At 44.4% G+C, this 17,487-nt stretch overlaps 1 protein-coding gene across 3 annotated transcripts in view; it reads left to right on the forward strand.

Moving 5' to 3' along the window:
- The window catches only part of ankfn1b (ankyrin repeat and fibronectin type III domain containing 1b), an 834,116-nt gene that overhangs the window by 156,112 nt on the left and 660,517 nt on the right, over window positions 1-17,487 (forward strand). The window lies entirely within an intron of this gene.

Raw genomic sequence — 17,487 nt, forward strand, 5'->3', positions numbered from 1 at the left:
AAATTGGCACACGGTAAATCAGATCAGAGAGATGAATGCGTGGCTCAAAGATTGGTGTGGGAGAAGTGGGTTTCGATTCATGGGGCACTGGCACCAGTACTGGGGAAAGCGGGAGCTGTTCCGTTGGGATGGGCTTCATCTGAACCATGCTGGGACCAGTGTTCTGGCAAACCGAATAACTAGGGCGGTAGAGAAGGCTTTAAACTAAATAGAGGGGGGGAGGGTTCAGGTGGGACAAAGTTTAGATTGATAAAGAGAAAAGGCAAGGAAGTAAGACAGGAAAGTGATGGGAGTAATGATAAACAGAGTGTGTCAGGAAGGGACAGAGCGTACAAACATAAAAGTGTGCTAGCAAATGGGGCCGGGGTAGGAAAGAATGGTAAAAAGACAAAATTAAAGGTTCTTTATCTGAATGCGTGCAGCATTCGTAATAAGATAGATGAATTGACAGCACAAATAGAAACAAATGGGTATGATCTCGTGGCCATTACAGAGACGTGGTTGCGAGGTGACCAAGGTTGGGAGCTAAATATTCAGGGTTATTTAACATTTCGGAAGGATAGGAAAAAAGGTAAAGGTGGTGGGGTAGCTCTGTTAATAAAGGATGAAATTGGTATAATAGTGAGAAATGATCTTGGCTCAGAAGATCAAGATGTCAACTCAATTTGGGTGGAGGTAAGAAATAGCAAGGGAAAGAAATCACTGGTGGGAGTAGTATATAGGCCCCCTAACAGTAGCTACACTGTAGGGCAAAATATAAATCAGGAAATAAGGGGGGCTTGTAAAAAAGGTAATGCAATAATCATGGGTGATTTTAACTTTCATATAGATTGGACAAATCAAATTGGCAAAAATAGCCCTGAGGAGGAGTTCATAGAGTGTATTCGGGACTGTTTCTGAGACCAATACGTCGGGGAACCAACCAGGGAACAGGCCATTTTGGATCTGGTAATGGGTAACAAAACAGGATTAATTAATGATCTCAAAGTAAAGGATCCCTTGGGAAGCAGTGATCATAACATGATAGAATTTTACATCCAGTTTGAGAGCGAGGATCTTGGGTCTGAAACTACTGTATTAAACTTAAATAAGGGCAATTATAAAGGAATGAGGGGGGAATTGGCTAAAGTGGACTGGGTAAACAGATTAGATGGTATGATGGTGGATAAGCAACGGCAAACATTTAAAAAGATATTTTATGACTCGCAACAAAAATAGAATAGAATCATAGAAGTTTACAACATGGAAACAGGCCCTTCGGCCCAACGTGTCCATGTCGCCCAGTTTATACCACTAAGCTCGTCCCAATTGCCTGCACTTGGCCCATATCCCTCTATACCCATCTTACTCATGTAACTGTCCAAATGCTTTTTAAAAGACAAAATTGTACCCGCCTCTATTACTGCCTCTGGCAGTTCGTTCCAGACACTCACCACCCTTTGAGTGAAAAAATTGCCCCTCTGGACCCTTTTGAAACTCTCCCCTCTCACCTTAAATCTATGCCCCCTTGTTATAGACTCCTCTACCTTTGGGAAAAGATTTTGACTATCTACCTTATCTATGCCCCTCATTATTTTATAGACTTCTATAAGATCGCCCCTAAACCTCCTACTCTCCAGGGAAAAAAGTCTCAGTCTATCCAACCTCTCCATATAAATCAAACCATCAAGTCCCGGTAGCATCCTAGTAAATCTTTTCTGTACTCTTTCTAGTTTAATAATATCCTTTCTATAATAGGACCAGAACTTTTTTAAAAATTCGTTCACGGGATGTGGGCGTCGCTGGCGAGGCCAGCATTTATTGCCCATCCCTAATTGCCCTCGAGAAGGTGGTGGTGAGCCGCCTTCTTGAACCGCTGCACTCCGTGTGGTGACGGTTCTCCCACAGTGCTGTTAGGAAGGGAGTTCCAGGATTTTAACCCAGCGACAAAGAAGGAACGGCGATATATTTCCAAGTCGGGATGGTGTGTGACTTGGAGGGGAACGTGCAGGTGGTGTTGTTCCCATGTGCCTGCTGCTCTTGTCCTTCTAGGTGGTAGAGGTCGCGGGTTTGGGAGGTGCTGTCGAAGAAGCCTTGGCGAGTTGCTGCAGTGCATCCTGTGGATGGTACACACTGCAGCCACAGTGCGCCGGTGGTGAAGGGAGTGAATGTTTAGGGTGGTGGATGGGGTGCCAATCAAGCGGGCTGCTTTATCTTGGATGGTGTCGAGCTTCTTGAGTGTTGCTGGAGCTGCACTCATCCAAGCAAGTGGAGAGTATTCCATCACACTCCTGACTTGTGCCTTGTAGATGGTGGAAAGGCTTTGGGGAGTCAGGAGGTGAGTCACTCGCCGCAGAATACCCAGCCTCTGACCTGCTCTCGTAGCCACAGTATTTATGTGGCTGGTCCAGTTAAGTTTCTGGTCAATGGTGACCCCCAGGATGTTGATGGTGGGGGATTCTGCGATGGTAATGCCGTTGAATGTCAAGGGGAGGTGGTTAGACTCTCTCTCGTTGGAGATGGTCATTGCCTGGCACTTGTCTGGCGCGAATGTTACTTGCCACTTATGAGCCCAAGCCTGGATGTTGTCCAGGTCTTGCTGCTTGCGTGCTCGGACTGCTTCATTATTTGAGGGGTTGCGAATGGAACTGAACTCTGTGCAATCATCAGCGAACATCCCCATTTCTGACCTTATGATGGAGGGAAGGTCATTGATGAAGCAGCTGAAGATGGTTGGGCCTAGGACACTGCCCTGAGGAACTCCTGCAGCAATGTCCTGGGGCTGAGATGATTGGCCTCCAACAACCACTACCATCTTCCTTTGTGCGAGGTATGACTCCAGCCACTGGAGAGTTTTCCCCCTGATTCCCATTGACTTCAATTTTACTAGGGCTCGTTGGTGCCACACTCGGTCAAATGCTGCCTTGATGTCAAGGGCAGTCACTCTCACCTCACCTCTGGAATTCAGCTGTTTTGTCCATGTTTGGACCAAGGCTGTAATGAGGTCTGGAGCCGAGTGGTTCCTGGCGGAACCCAAACTGAGCATCGGTGAGCAGGTTATTGGTGAGTAAGTGCTGCTTGACAGCACTGTCGACGACACCTTCCATCTCTCTGCTGATGATTGAGAGTAGACTGATGGGGGCGGTAATTGGCCGGATTGGATTTGTCCTGCTTTTTGCGGAGAGGACATACCTGGGCAATTTTCCACATTGTCGGGTAGATGCCAGTGTTGTAGCTGTACTGGAACAGATTGGCTAGAGGCGCAGCTAGTTCTGGAGCACAAGTCTTCAGCACTACAGCTGGGATGTTGTCGGGGCCCATAGCCTTTGCTGTATCCAGTGCACTCAGCCGTTTCTTGATATCACGTGGAGTGAATCGAATTGGCCGATTACACAGTACACAGTATTCCAAGTGTGGCCTTACTAATGTCTTGTACAACTTCAACAAGACATCCCAACTCCTGTATTCAATGTTCTGACCAATGAAACCAAGCATGCTGAATGCCTTCTTCACCACCCTATCCACCTGTGACTCCACTTTCAAGGAGCTATGAACCTGTACTCCTAGATCTCTTTGTTCTATAACTCTCCCCAACGCCTTACATTAACGGAGTAGGTCCTGGCCCGATTCGATCTACCAAAATGCATCACCTCACATTTATCTAAATTAAACTCCATCTGCCATTCATCGGCCCACTGGCCCAATTTATCAAGATCCCGTTGCAATCCTGGATAACCTCCTTCACTGTCCACAATGCCACCAATCTTGGTGTCATCTGCAAACTTACTAACCATTCCTCCTAAATTCTCATCCAAATCATTAATATAAATAACAAATAACAGCGGACCCAGCACCGATCCCTGAGGCACACCGCTGGTCACAGGCCTCCAGTTTGAAAAACAACCCTCTACAACCACCCTCTGTCTTCTGTCGTCAATCCAATTTTGTTTCTAATTGGCTACCTCACCTTGGATCCCGTGAGATTTAACCTTATGTAACAACCTACCATGCGGTACCTTGTCAAAGGCTTTGCTGAAGTCCATGTAGACCACGTCTACTGCACAGCCCTCATCTATCTTCTTGGTTACCCCTTCAAAAAACTCAATCAAATTCGTGAGACATGATTTTCCACTCACAAAACCATGCTGACTGTTCCTAATTAGTCCCTGCCTCTCCAAATGCCTGTGGATCCTGTCTCTCAGAATACCCTCCAACAACTTACCCACTACAGATGTCAGGCTCACCGGTCTGTAGTTACCAGGCTTTTCCCTGCCGCCCTTCTTAAACAAAGGCACAACATTTGCTACCCTCCAATCTTCAGGCACCTCACCTGTAGCTGTCGATGATTCAAATATCTCTGCTCGGGGACCCGCAATTTCCTCCCTAACCTCCCATAACGTCCTGGGATACATTTCATCAGGTCCCGGAGATTTATCTACCTTGATGCGCGTTAAGACTTCCAGCACCTCCCTCTCTGTAATATGTACACTCCTCAAGACATCACTGTTTATTTCCCCAAGTTCCCTAACATCCATGCCTTTCTCAACCGTAAATACCGATGTGAAATATTTATTTCGGGTCTCACCCATCTCTTGTGGTTCCGCACATAGATGACCTTGTTGATCCTTAAGAGGCCCTACTCTCTCCCTCGTTACTCTTTTGCCCTTTATGTATTTAAATATGTCCCTGTGAGGAGGAAAAACTCCACAAAAAGTGTGAACCAACCATGGCTAACTCAGGAAGTCAAGGATGGTTTCAGGTTAAAAGAAAAAGCATACAATGTGGCAAAGATTACTGGTAAGCCCGAAGATTGGGAAAACTTTAAAAACCAGCAAAGGATGACAAAAAGAATAATAAAGGGGCAGAAAATAGATTATGAGAGTAAACTAGCAAGAAATATAAAAACAGACAGTAAAAGTTTCTATCAGTATATAAAAAGGAAGATGGTAGCTAAAATAAACATTGGTCCCTTAGAGGATGAGACTGGGGAAATAATAATGGAAAACAAGGAAATGGCAGAGGAATTGAACAGATATTTTGTATCTGTCTTCACAGTAGAAGACACTAATAACATACCAATAATAGTAGAAAATCAAGGGGCAAAGGGGAGGGAGGAACTAAAAACAATCACGATCACGAGAGAAAAAGTACTAGGTAAACTAATGGGTCTAAAGGCTGACAAGTCCCCTGGACCTGATGGCTTGCATCCGAGGGTCATAAAGGAAGTGGCTACAGAGATAGTGGATGCATTGATGCATTCATCATTCCAGAATTCACTAGATTCTGGAAAGGTCCCGGCGGATTGGAAAACAGCAAACAAAACACCCCAATTCAAGAAGGGAGTGAGATAGAAAGCAGGTAACTATAGGCCAATTAGCCTAACATCTGTCATTGGGAAAATGCTAGATCCATTATTAAGGAAGTAGTAGCAGGACATTTGGAGACTCATAATACAATCAAGGAGAGTCAACATGGTTTTATGAAGGGGAAATCGTGTCTGACAAATTTATTAGAGTTCTTTGAGGAAGTAACAGGCAGGGTGGATAAAGGGGAACCAATGGATGCAGTATATTTGGATTTCCAAAAGGCGTTCGATAAGGTGCCACATAAAAGATTACTGCACAAGATAAGAGCTCATGGTGTTGGGGGTAATATACTGGCACGGATAGAGGATTGGCTAACTAACAGAAAACAAAGAGTCGGGATAAAAGAGTCTAAATGGCAGTCTGTGACTAATGGGGTGCCGCAGGGCTCAGTGCTGGGGCCTCAACTATTTACAATATATATCAATGACTTGGATGAAGGAACAGAGTGTCTTGTGGCCAAATTTGCTATTGATACAAAGATAGGTGGAAAAGCAAGTTGCGATGAGGATACAAAGTGTCTGCAAAGGGATATTGACAGGTTAAGTGAATGGGCAAAAATTTGGCAGATTGAATATGATGTGGGAAAATGTGAAGTCATCCACTTTGGGAGGAAAAATAAATAAGCAAAATATTATTTGAATGGAGAAATACTACAAAATGCTGTGGTACAGAGGGATCTGGGTGTCCTCGTACATGAAACACAAAAAGTCAACATACAGGTGCAGCAGGTAATCTGGAAGGTAAATGGAATATTGGCCTTTATTTCTAGGGGGATGGAGTATAAAAGCAGGGAAGTCATGCTACAACTGTACAGGGTGCTGGTGAGAACACACCTGGAGCACTGCATACAGTTCTGGTGCCCTTATTTAAGGAAGGATATCCTTGCATTGGAGGCAGTTCAGAGAAGGTTCACTGGGTTGATTCCGGGTATGGAAGGGTTGTCTTCTGAGGAAAGATTGAACAGGTTGGGTCTATACTCATTGGAGTTTAGAAGAATGAGAGGAGATCTTATTGAAACATATAAGATTATGAGGGGACTTGATAGGTAGATGCTGAGAGGATGTTACCCCTCATGGGGGAATCTAAAACTCGGGGGCATAATCTCAGAATAAGGGGTCACCCGTATAAGACGGAAATGAGGAGGAATTTCTTCTCCCAGAGGGTCATGAATCTTTGGAATTCTTTACCCCAAAAAGCTGTGGAGGCTGAGTCATTGAATACATTCAAGGCTGAGTTAGACAAATTTTTGATCAGCAAGGAAGTCAAAGGATATGGGGAAACGGCAGGAAAGTGGAGTTGAGGTAAAAATCAGATCAGCCATGATCTCATTAGATGGCGGAGCAGGCTCGAAAGGCCAAATGGCCTACTCCTGCTTCTATCTCTTATGGTCTATTATGGTCTTATGATCCCCTCTTTAAATATGCATTTGAAATTATTTACTTCTGTTGTTTGGGGTTGGCTGAGTATGCCCAGCGAATGGTCTGCCTCTCACTTGAAATGTGGTGCGCCCACTATATTGCTTTTGAAGAAAACATACCAATTTATGTACTTCGTTGTCTTTGGCCTTATCTCGTATTGCAGCCTTCACCTCGCAAGCTGCACAGTGGAACTGACAGATCAAAAAAACTCGTCAAAAATCCCAACCATTTGAAATTCTGTTCACTCCTTCGACAGGCACACATGATCGCACACACACAAATGATTGTATTCAGATCACTGTTTGTGAAAATAATTTCACACCAGTCATTAAGATTTTTCTCGCCTCTATGTGGACACTAATCTTCTTAGCAGAATATTCTGAGTAATGTAGTAGTTAGTTCAAAGCTGTATTAGCTGTCGTACTTTTAAGAAATGTGGATTTTCATCAGACAATTGTGTATTATTGAGGCGGGGGTAGCTGTTCCTTTTAGTATATGAATAATGAGGATAAGAAGATCCGTGTTACAAAGCTTGTACTTCAGTGCCTGCTTAAGAATATTTAAGTGGTGTTCTCTTTCAGATTCATGCAGATCTATTTATATGTTTGTTCTTGTGTTCTGATAATCACGTGTGCAGATCTAGAAAAATGTTCTTCCTTCCTTCATTTCCTGAAGGAACTGTCTCTCGCTGGGATATTGTTCCACTTGTGCTTGAGTACCTGTGGTACCTCACCCAAGTGTCCATTTTCATCTGTACATCGAGACAGTGAGTGTTGGCAGGCTATTTGGGGAACATCACAGCCAAGCCTGATCCTGACCTCATCTGACATTCATATATATGCACTTTCCAGCAGCTGTTACTGGATAGTGATCAGGAGCAGATACCTTGGCTGATTAACCCCTTCCCCACCCAGTCCAATCTCATTGAGGCCAATTGTAGCACACCTGCTGAGATCAGCTGACATAGCATAGACCAACACTCAAACCGAGAGCATCGCCCACTTCCATCAGGGAAGCTATCTGATTGAAACTAGTTGCCTTCTCTGGCAATGCTTACGAATTTATATAAATAAGTCTCTTATCGATCCCTGCTGCTGGTGAATGGTGCTCAGTGTGTCGTGATTGGAAATGTAGTCCTTGCACTTTCCTAATTTACACTGTCTTTCTCCAAACCTTTCTTTACCCTCTGTGAAGCCATTCCCTGCCCTCACCCTCTCTGAGCTTGTTTCCTGCCCTTCCTTCTCCATGCTCGTTCCCTGCCTGGGAACAGTCTCTACAGTACCAATTCCATGATCCTACACTCCCAGTGGGAAATTACAGCCCATGATTTTCTACCTATTAAAGTGAATGACTGAAAGATTAGGTGCTGCATGCCTGCAACTTCTGGAGATCCACTCTCTGCCAGCACCGCTCTGTGAGACTGGGATCACAGAAGTGGCTTTTACATCTTTTAGGTAACTGGGCCTTTCATGGCGGTTGCAGTTCAATATGGATAAGTGTATCTAAAATCAGCCCTATATATTTCTATTTTCAGAGATGGAACAAAATTCTTATGGAGGCACAGGGTACACCATTAACAAAAAGATTTTCTGTTCATTGTCCTGGGTGCACTATCAGAATCCTACCTAGATGCCAGGGTCAATGCAGATACACTCAAGACCAACTGCTAGATTTCAACTATCCTAATATTAACTGGGATACAAATAGTGTGAATGGTATAGAGGGTGCAGAATTCTTAAATTGCATACAGGAGAATTTTTTTAGCCAGTATATAGCAAGCTCAACTAGAGGGGGGACAGTTCTGGATTTAGTTCTATGAAATGAAGAGGGGCAGATGGAAGAAGTAGCAGTGGGAGAGCATTTTGGGGGTAGTGATCATAATACGGTTAGTTTTACCATAGTTATGGAAAAGGACAAAGACAGAGCAGGAGTTAAAGTTTTCAATTGGGGAAGGCCAATTTTACTGAACTGAGAAGTGATTTAGCAGAAGTAAACTGGAAACAGCTACTTGAAGGTAAATCAGTGTCAGAGCAGTGGGAGACATTCAAAGGGGGTGATTCAAGGGGTTCAGGGGAAACATGTTCCCACAAAGAAAAAGGGAGGGGCTGCCAAATCTAGAGCCCTCTGGATGTCAAGAAGCATTCAGGGTAAGATAAGGCAGAAAAAGAAAGCCTATGATAGACACCGGGAACTCAATACTATGGAAAGCTTAGAGGAGTATACAAAATGCAGGGGTGAAGTTAAAAAGTAAATTAGGAAAACAAAGAGAGGGCATGAAAAAATATTAGCGGGTAAAATCAAAGAAAACCAAAGATGTTTTCTCAATACATTAAGCGCAAAACGATAACTAAGGAAAGAGTAGGGCCTATTAGAGACCAAATAGGTAACCTATGTGTGGAGGCGGAAGATGTGGGTATGGTTCTTAATGAATACTTTGAGTCTGTCTTCACAAAGGAGAGAGATGATGCAGGGATTGAAGTTAAGGAGGAGGAGTGTGAAATATTGGATGGCATAAACATAGTGAGAGAGGAAGTATTAAGGGGATTAGCATCTTTGAAAGTGGATAAATCACCAGGGCCGGATGCAATGTATCCCAGGCTGTTAAAAGAAACCAGGGAGGAAATAGCGGAGGCTTTAACAATCATTTTTCAAACGTCACTGGATGCATGCGTAGTCCGGAGGATTGGAGGACTAGTAATGTTGTACCGTTGTTTAAAAATTGTAAACAATTTTACAACACCAAGTTATAGTCCAGCAATTTTATTTTAAATTCACAAGCTTTCGGAGGCTTCCTCCTTCCTCAGGTGAACGTTGTTGGAAATGAAATCCTCAAAATGAAATCGCATTTATAAATCACAGAACAATGCTTGGTGATTACAATTGTAAACAATTTTACAACATCAAGTTATAGTCCAGCATTATAGTCCAGGTGATTACAGACAGTTTTTTCAACTGCCCGTTGCCAAGGCAATCAGTGTGCAGACAGACAGGTGTTACCTGCAAGGTCTCCGAATATACAAATCACCAAAAAAAAACAGAGATAGAGAGGTAGAAACATAGAAAAGACAGCAACTGACCCGTTATATTAAAAACAGATAACATTTGTTCGCTGGCGGGGTAACGTGTAGCGTGACATGAACCCAAGATCCCGGTTGAGGCCGTCCTCATGGGTGCGGAACTTGGCTATCAATTTCTGCTCGACGATTTTGCGTTGTCGTGTGTCTCAAAGGCCGCCTTGGAGTACGCTTACCCGAAGGTCGGTGGCTGAATGTTCTTGACTGCTGAAGTGTTCCCCGACTGGGAGGGAACCCTCCTGTTTGGTGATTGTTGCGCGGTGTCCGTTCATCCGTTGTCGCAGCGTCTGCATGGTCTCGCCAATGTACCATGCTCTGGGGCATCCTTTCCTGCAACGTATGAGGTAGACAACGTTGGCCGAGTCACAGGAGTATGAACCATGCACCTGGTGGGTGGTGTCCTCTCGTGTGATGGTGGTATCTGTGTCGATGATCTGGCATGTCTTGCAGAGGTTACCGTGGCAGGGCTGTGTGGTGTCGTGGACGCTGTTCTCTTGAAAGCTAGGTAATTTGCTGCGAACGATGGTCTGTTTGAGGTTGGGTGGCTGTTTAAAGGCGAGTAGTGGAGGTGTGGGGATGGCCATAGCGAGGTGTTCGTCGTCATTGATGACATGTTGAAGGCTGCGGAGAACATGGCGTAGTTTCTCCGCTCCAGGGAAGTACTGGACGACAAAGGGTACTCTGTTGGTTGCGTCCCGTGTTTGTTTTCTGAGGAGGTCTATGCGATTTTTCGCTGTGGCCCGTCGGAACTGTCGATCGATGAGTTGAGCGTCATATCCCGTTCTTACGAGGGCGTCTTTCAGCGTCTGTAGGTGTCCATCGCGTTCCTCCTCGTCTGAGCAGACCCTGTGTATTCGCAGGGCCTGTCCATAGGGGATGGCCTCTTTGACGTGGTTAGGGTGGAAGCTGGAAAAGTGGAGCATCGTGAGGTTGTCCGTGGGCTTGCGGTAGAGTGAGGTGCTGAGGTGCCTGTCTTTGATGGAGATTCGTGTGTCCAAGAAAGAAACTGATTCTGAGGAGTAGTCCATGGTGAGCTTGATGGTGGGATGGAATTTGTTGATGTTATCGTGTAGTCTCTTTAGTGATTCCTTGCCGTGGGTCCATAGAAAGAAAATGTCGTCGATGTATCTGGTGTGTAGTGTTGGTTGGAGGTCCTGTGCAGTGAAGAAGTCCTGCTTGAACTTGTGCATGAAAATGTTGGCGTATTGGGGTGCGAATTTGGTCCCCATTGCTGTTCCGTGTGTTTGGGTAAAGAACTGGTTATTGAAGGTGAAGACATTGTGATCCAGGATGAAGCGGATGAGTTGTAGGATGGCGTCTGGAGATTGGCTGTTGTTGGTGTTGAGTATTGATGCTGTCGCAGCGATGCCGTCATCGTGGGGGATACTGGTGTAGAGTGCCGAGACGTCCATCGTGGTGAGAAGTGTTCCTGGTTCAACTGGTCCGTGGGTACTGAGTTTTTGTAGGAAGTCTGTAGTGTCGCGACAGAAGCTGGGGGTTCCCTGTACGATGGGTTTCAGGATGCCCTCGATGTATCCAGAGAGGTTCTCACACAGGGTTCCGTTGCCTGATATGATAGGACGTCCGGGTGTGTTGGCTTTGTGTATCTTTGGGAGGCAGTAGAAGTCTCCCACGCGGGGAGTACGTGGGATGAGAGTGCGTAGGATGCTTTGAAGGTCTGGATCGAAGGTCTTGATCAGTTTGTTGAGCTGGTGGGTGTGTTCTTTGGTCGGATCTGCAGGTAACCGTCTGTAGTGTTCCTGGTTGTCCAGTTGTCGGTATGCTTCTTTGCAATAGTCCGTTCTGTTCTGTATGACGATGGCTCCTCCTTTGTCCGCTGGTTTGATGACGATGTTGCGGTTGGTCTTGAGAGCGTTGATGGCGTTGCGTTGTGCTCGGGTGACATTCTGGACTGTCTTCTGAGTGCAGCTGATGAATCTGGCATTGACGCATTTCCTGACAGCTTGAGCATACATGTCCAGCTGAGGGCAGCGACCCTCCGGAGGAGTCCAGTGTGACTCTTTCCTCTTCGGCTGCTGTACCGCGGATCCCTCTGTCTGCTGTTCCAGATCGTTGATTGTCTCATTGGGTTCGCTGCTGAAATCTTGGGGTTTGTGGAAGTATTCCCGGAGCCTCATTCTCCTGATGAATTCCTCTGTGTCCGCCGCGAGACTAGTGGGGTCCATTTTGGTAGTGGGGCAGAAATTGAGCCCTCGGCTGAGAACATCGACACAGATACCACCATCACACGAGAGGACACCACCCACCAGGTGCATGGTTGCAGGAAAGGATGCCCCAGAGCATGGTACATTGGTGAGACCATGCAGACGCTGCGACAACGGATGAACGGACACCGCGCAACAATCACCAAACAAGAGGGTTCCCTCCCAGTCGGGGAACACTTCAGCAGTCAAGGACATTCAGCCACCGACCTTCGGGTAAGCGTACTCCAAGGCGGCCTTCGAGACACACGACAACGCAAAATCGTCGAGCAGAAATTGATAGCCAAGTTCCGCACCCATGAGGACGGCCTCAACCGGGATCTTGGGTTCATGTCACGCTACACGTTACCCCACCAGCGAACAAATGTTATCTGTTTTTAATATAACGGGTCAGTTGCTGTCTTTTCTATGTTTCTACCTCTCTATCTCTTTTTTTTTGGTGATTTGTATATTCGGAGACCTTGCAGGTAACACCTGTCTGTCTGCACACTGATTGCCTTGGCAACGGGCAGTTGAAAAAACTGTCTGTAATCACCAAGCATTGTTCTGTGATTTATAAATGCGATTTCATTTTGAGGATTTCATTTCCAACAACGTTCACCTGAGGAAGGAGGAAGCCTCCGAAAGCTTGTGAATTTAAAATAAAATTGCTGGACTATAACTTGGTGTTGTAAAATTGTTTACAATTGTCAACCTCAGTCCATCACCGGCATCTCCACATCGTTGTTTAAAAAGGGAGCGAAGGATAGACCGAGTCATTACAGGCCAATCAGCCTAACCTCGGTGGTGGGCAAATTATTGGAATCAATTCTGAGGGACAGGATAAACTGTCACTTAGAAAGGCACGGACTAATCAAGGACAGTCAGCACGGATTTGTTAAAGGGAGGATGTGTCTGACTAACTTGATTGAATTTTTCGAGGAGGTGACAAGGAGGATCGATGAAGGTAGTGCGTTTGATGTAGTCTACATGGATTTTAGCAAGGCTTTTGACAAGGTCCCACATGGCAGATTGGTCAAAAGAGTAAAGGCCTTTGGGATCCAAGGGAATGTGGCAAATTGGATCCAAAATTGGCTCAATGGCAGGAAGCAAAGGATAATGGTCGATGTTTTTGAGACTGGAAGGCTGTTTCCAGTGGGGTGCCGCAAGGCTCAGTACTGGGTCCTTTGCTTTTTGTGGTATACGTTAACAATTTGGACTTAAATGTAGGGTGCATGATTGAGAAATTTGCAGATGACACAAAGATAGGCCGTGTGGTTGATAGTGAGGAGGAAAGCTGTAGACTGCAGGAAGATATCAGTGGACTGGTCAGGTGGGCAGAAAAGTGGCAAATGGAGTTCAATCCAGAGAAGTGTGAGGTAATGCGTTTGGGGAGAGCAAATAAGGCAAGGGAATACACAGTAAATGGGAGGATGCTGAGAGGTGTAGAGGAAGTCAGGGAACTTGGAATGCATGTCCACAGATCCCTGAAGGTAGCAGGACAGGTAGATAAGGTGATTAAGAAGGCATATGGAATGCTTTCCTTTATTAGACAAGGCATAGAATATAAAAGCAGGGATGTTATGCTGGAACTGTTTCAAACATTGGTTAGGCCACAGCTTGAGTATTGCGCACAGTTCTGGTCACCACATTACAGGAAGAATGTGATTGCACTAGAGAGGGTACAGAGGAGATTTACGAGGCTGTTGCCAGGACTGGAGAATTTTAGCTATGATGACAGATTGGATAGGCTGGGGTTGTTTTCCTTGGAACAGAGGAGGCTGGGGGTGATTTGATTGAGGTGTACAAAATTATGAGCTGCCTAGATAGAGTGGATAGGAAGGACCTATTTCCCTTAGCGGACGGGTCAATAACCAGGGGCATAGATTTAAAGTGATTTGGTAGAAGGATTAGAGAGGAAATGAGGATTTTTTTTTTCACCCAGAGGGTGGTGGGGGTCTGGAACTCACTGCCTGAGAGGGTGGGAGAGGTAGAAACCCTCAACTCATTTAAAAAATACCTGGATGTGCACCTGAAGAGCTGTGACTTACAGGGCTATGGACCAAATGTGGGAAAGTGGGAATAGGCTGGGTGGCTCGTTTCTCAGCCGGCACGGACATGATGGGCCAAATGGCCTCCTTCTGTGCTGTAAATTTTCTATAATTCTATGATTCTACCATAGGAAGTTAAGACTCTCCTATTAGAGGAATCAAGAAATACAGAAGCCAAAGTACCTAAAGTAAAAGAATCAGAAAAGACCCAACAGTGTAACAGAGACATTAAATTTATTGTTAAATCGTTCCTAAATATGCTTCTTGACCTTTTTTTAAACAATGCAGTTATGTTAGCTATTTTCAAGTCTGCAGAAATCTCTCCTTAGTTAAGTGAATTTACAAAAATGTGAAAATTACTACCGGGGCAAGAACCCAAAAGAGGGAGTATGTGTTAAACGAGGCAGTGGTATTGCATGGTGATTATTAAAGGGATCTAAGTTTTATAGTGGCTACGGTTATGAAGTTATATGAGAACAGGGTGGGTAAATGTGATTGGGACTATTTGCTTGCATGGGAAACACTGACATGGGCTGGTTGGGTCAAATGGCCTGTTCCCATGTTCTAATTAATATGCATTTATATGTATCTTCTGCTGGATCTGCCTTCACTGCGTGACACTGAGGGGACAGAAATGAAAGAACATCACAAGAGTTGCTGATTAGTTCCTTGTAAAGCTTGTCAGATGACAACTCTTACATATTTATCAAATAAAGAATGTTCCAACGCTCATTTTGAAACACTAATGCACCACACTTTGAAAGAGGAGAGGGGAGGAAACACTGTTCTGTATCTCTGAAGATGTTGAACATATAAAATAAAGCTTGATGCAATCATTTCACCTTCCATATTTAAGTATATATTTTTAAAGTGTAGAAGGATGAACAACTGAGTATTCAGAGTTTAACACATTTGTACTTTGCTGACCCAAGCTGTGAGCTTCCAACTAATTCCAAACTTGTTTGGGTGAGTTGAGAATACGTTTGGTAGATTTTGGGCTATTTAGCATTTAACCTGTCTCAAGGGCCTCTGGGAAAGGAGCTAAAGGAAGTCCAATTAGAAATAACTGTCTGTTTGTTGATGCAACGGGGCTAACCCTTGTAGCTTGTAGACTTTGTTTGGTGTTTATCATTTGTTATATTCATGTTCAGGATATAAAGATGACAGCGAACACACGTCATTATCAGTTCAGGGAAATTTACTGAACAGAAATAGTTTGGTTAAATAAATACTAGGCTTTGAAACCATTTTTTAAATCATTTTAAAATTTCTCAACCTGACCCCACCTTCTTTGTTAAAAGCAGGAGGATTTATATTGTGTCTCAATTCATCCAGCTGTTCATGAAAGCTAATTTATTTCCTCAATAGCTTAAAAATACATTTGTTTTGACTATGGATAAGCTCCAAGCCATTGATGGATCTTATTTGTGCATCTGGAAGGAATGATTGTTACTCTAATAACTCAGAAATTCTCTTTTGGCGCCTTCATCAAACTGGACAACTGAATCACCTCTACCTATCCCCTGAGTTCCTCTTAAATCTCAATGACTTAGTCATCCTTAAACTTCCTGTACTTCGTCATCCCTAAACCTTTTGTACTTAAAGTGAGATGCACAGGAATTGAAATGTGATATGTGACATTCTGGTTTGGAATAGAGTTGATCAAACTTGGTTGAATTCAAAGTTTAATTTGAACTTTGATCTTCATTTTGTAAATGAGAACTCAACTTGGGTTTGGATTTGGACCCTTAGCAGTGCAATATAGTCACAGTACAAATTCAGGCTGATTCTGATAAATTGGATGTCTCTCTTCTCACTATATCCGAGTGGATGATACAAAGAACCGGTCCCTGGAATTCAGGCATGTCGGTGGAGGGGTTTCTGACATGGATCGTGGTCGGGGGAGGGGAAGCCTGGGGCAAAGGATGCTCAAGATTTCCTTGTGGAGTTTGGAGGAGCACTCCTGGCCCACTAGGAAATTTTATTAATTTAACGTATTTTATTGGCCCTATTCTGTGCCTGCTCCCTCATGGCACCAGGCTTTCCTGATGAGGCCAACAGCAAGCGTCAAACATGTGACTGTGCTAAAATCTAATTGGGGTCCAATTGGCATCATTGCAGCCTGACTTTTGAATATTTGTGAGGCCCTCGTGTGCCTGCAGCAAAGACCTCACACACCTCCCGAAACCCAGGCGTGAAAACTATAACCGGCGAGAGTGTTGTGCCAAGTGGAGGGCAGGACTCTGCCTCTTATTTTAACCCCCCCATACACTCTGTTCTCGTTGGGGCTTGCGGAATAAAATCGGCCCTAATGTCTCTGCTTTAGTCACTAACTCTGGCAGTGCAGTCCACAGCCTCAAAACCATCTGTTCTCTGTCCTAAATCTTTACATTTAATCTTATTTCTATATCTCCTCGTTTGAGACCCCTCAACCACATGAAAGTCTGTTTCTATCTACTCTGTTACATCCCTTCATAATTTTAAGTACCTCTATCACATCACCCTGTAATCTCCTCTGTTCGAACGAAGACAGATGGGATTATGTATTTTCTTCTTTCACCTTAGATTCTCCCGCACTATGTGTCATTTCCTGAAACAGAGCGTATGCAATCTGCTCCAAGTTGCCTGCCCATGTCACTGTTGAATTGGCTGTTGGGAGATCTGTGAGAGTGAGCCAGATTGACTGATTTTCATGAGGTGTTGATTTATTTCCTTTCTTCGCCCAGAGAAGTGCCTCATTTGTGTGTCTGGTGCTTCATTAAAATTGCTATAATCATCACATGGGCTGGGATTCTTGGGTGGGGGGGGGGGAGGTGGTAGGAATGTTTGAATGTGACATCTGAAATCCTCACATATTGAGTGTAGGACAGGTTATAGCACAATAAAAACTAAGTTATCATGAAGTAAAGTAAGAAAAGAAGAACTTACATTTACACAGCACCTTCCATATCCTCAAGATGTCCCAAAGTGCTTCACAGCTAACAAATTACTTTTGAAGTGTAGTTATGTTGCAAACATTGCAGCCAGTTTAAGCACAGCAAAGTTTCACAAACAGGAATGAGATAAATGACTAGGTAATCTGTTTTGGTGGTGTTCATTGATTTGATCATCATTGTAACATAGTCCTGGAAGCTGAGCCCCCTGTATACTGTAATGAGAGGCATGGTGTAGTGAAAGTTCTGTAACATATTATGGAATGTAGTGTGGAAACATTAGAAGCAGAGGTTTGAATCGCCGCATAACAGAAATAATAAGGCTAAAAATTGTCGGCCCTTCTGGCAAACTCTGGCAGTTTTGCTTGCTTGCACCCATGCACCCTAAAAACTGCACTGAGGCTGCCCAAACTCATTTCACATGGTCACCAGCCAGAAGGGATCTTCATTTTATCTAGATGAGCC

Source organism: Heptranchias perlo, chromosome 22 (assembly GCF_035084215.1).
Source record: "Heptranchias perlo isolate sHepPer1 chromosome 22, sHepPer1.hap1, whole genome shotgun sequence".
Classification (NCBI taxonomy): Eukaryota; Metazoa; Chordata; class Chondrichthyes; order Hexanchiformes; family Hexanchidae; genus Heptranchias; species Heptranchias perlo.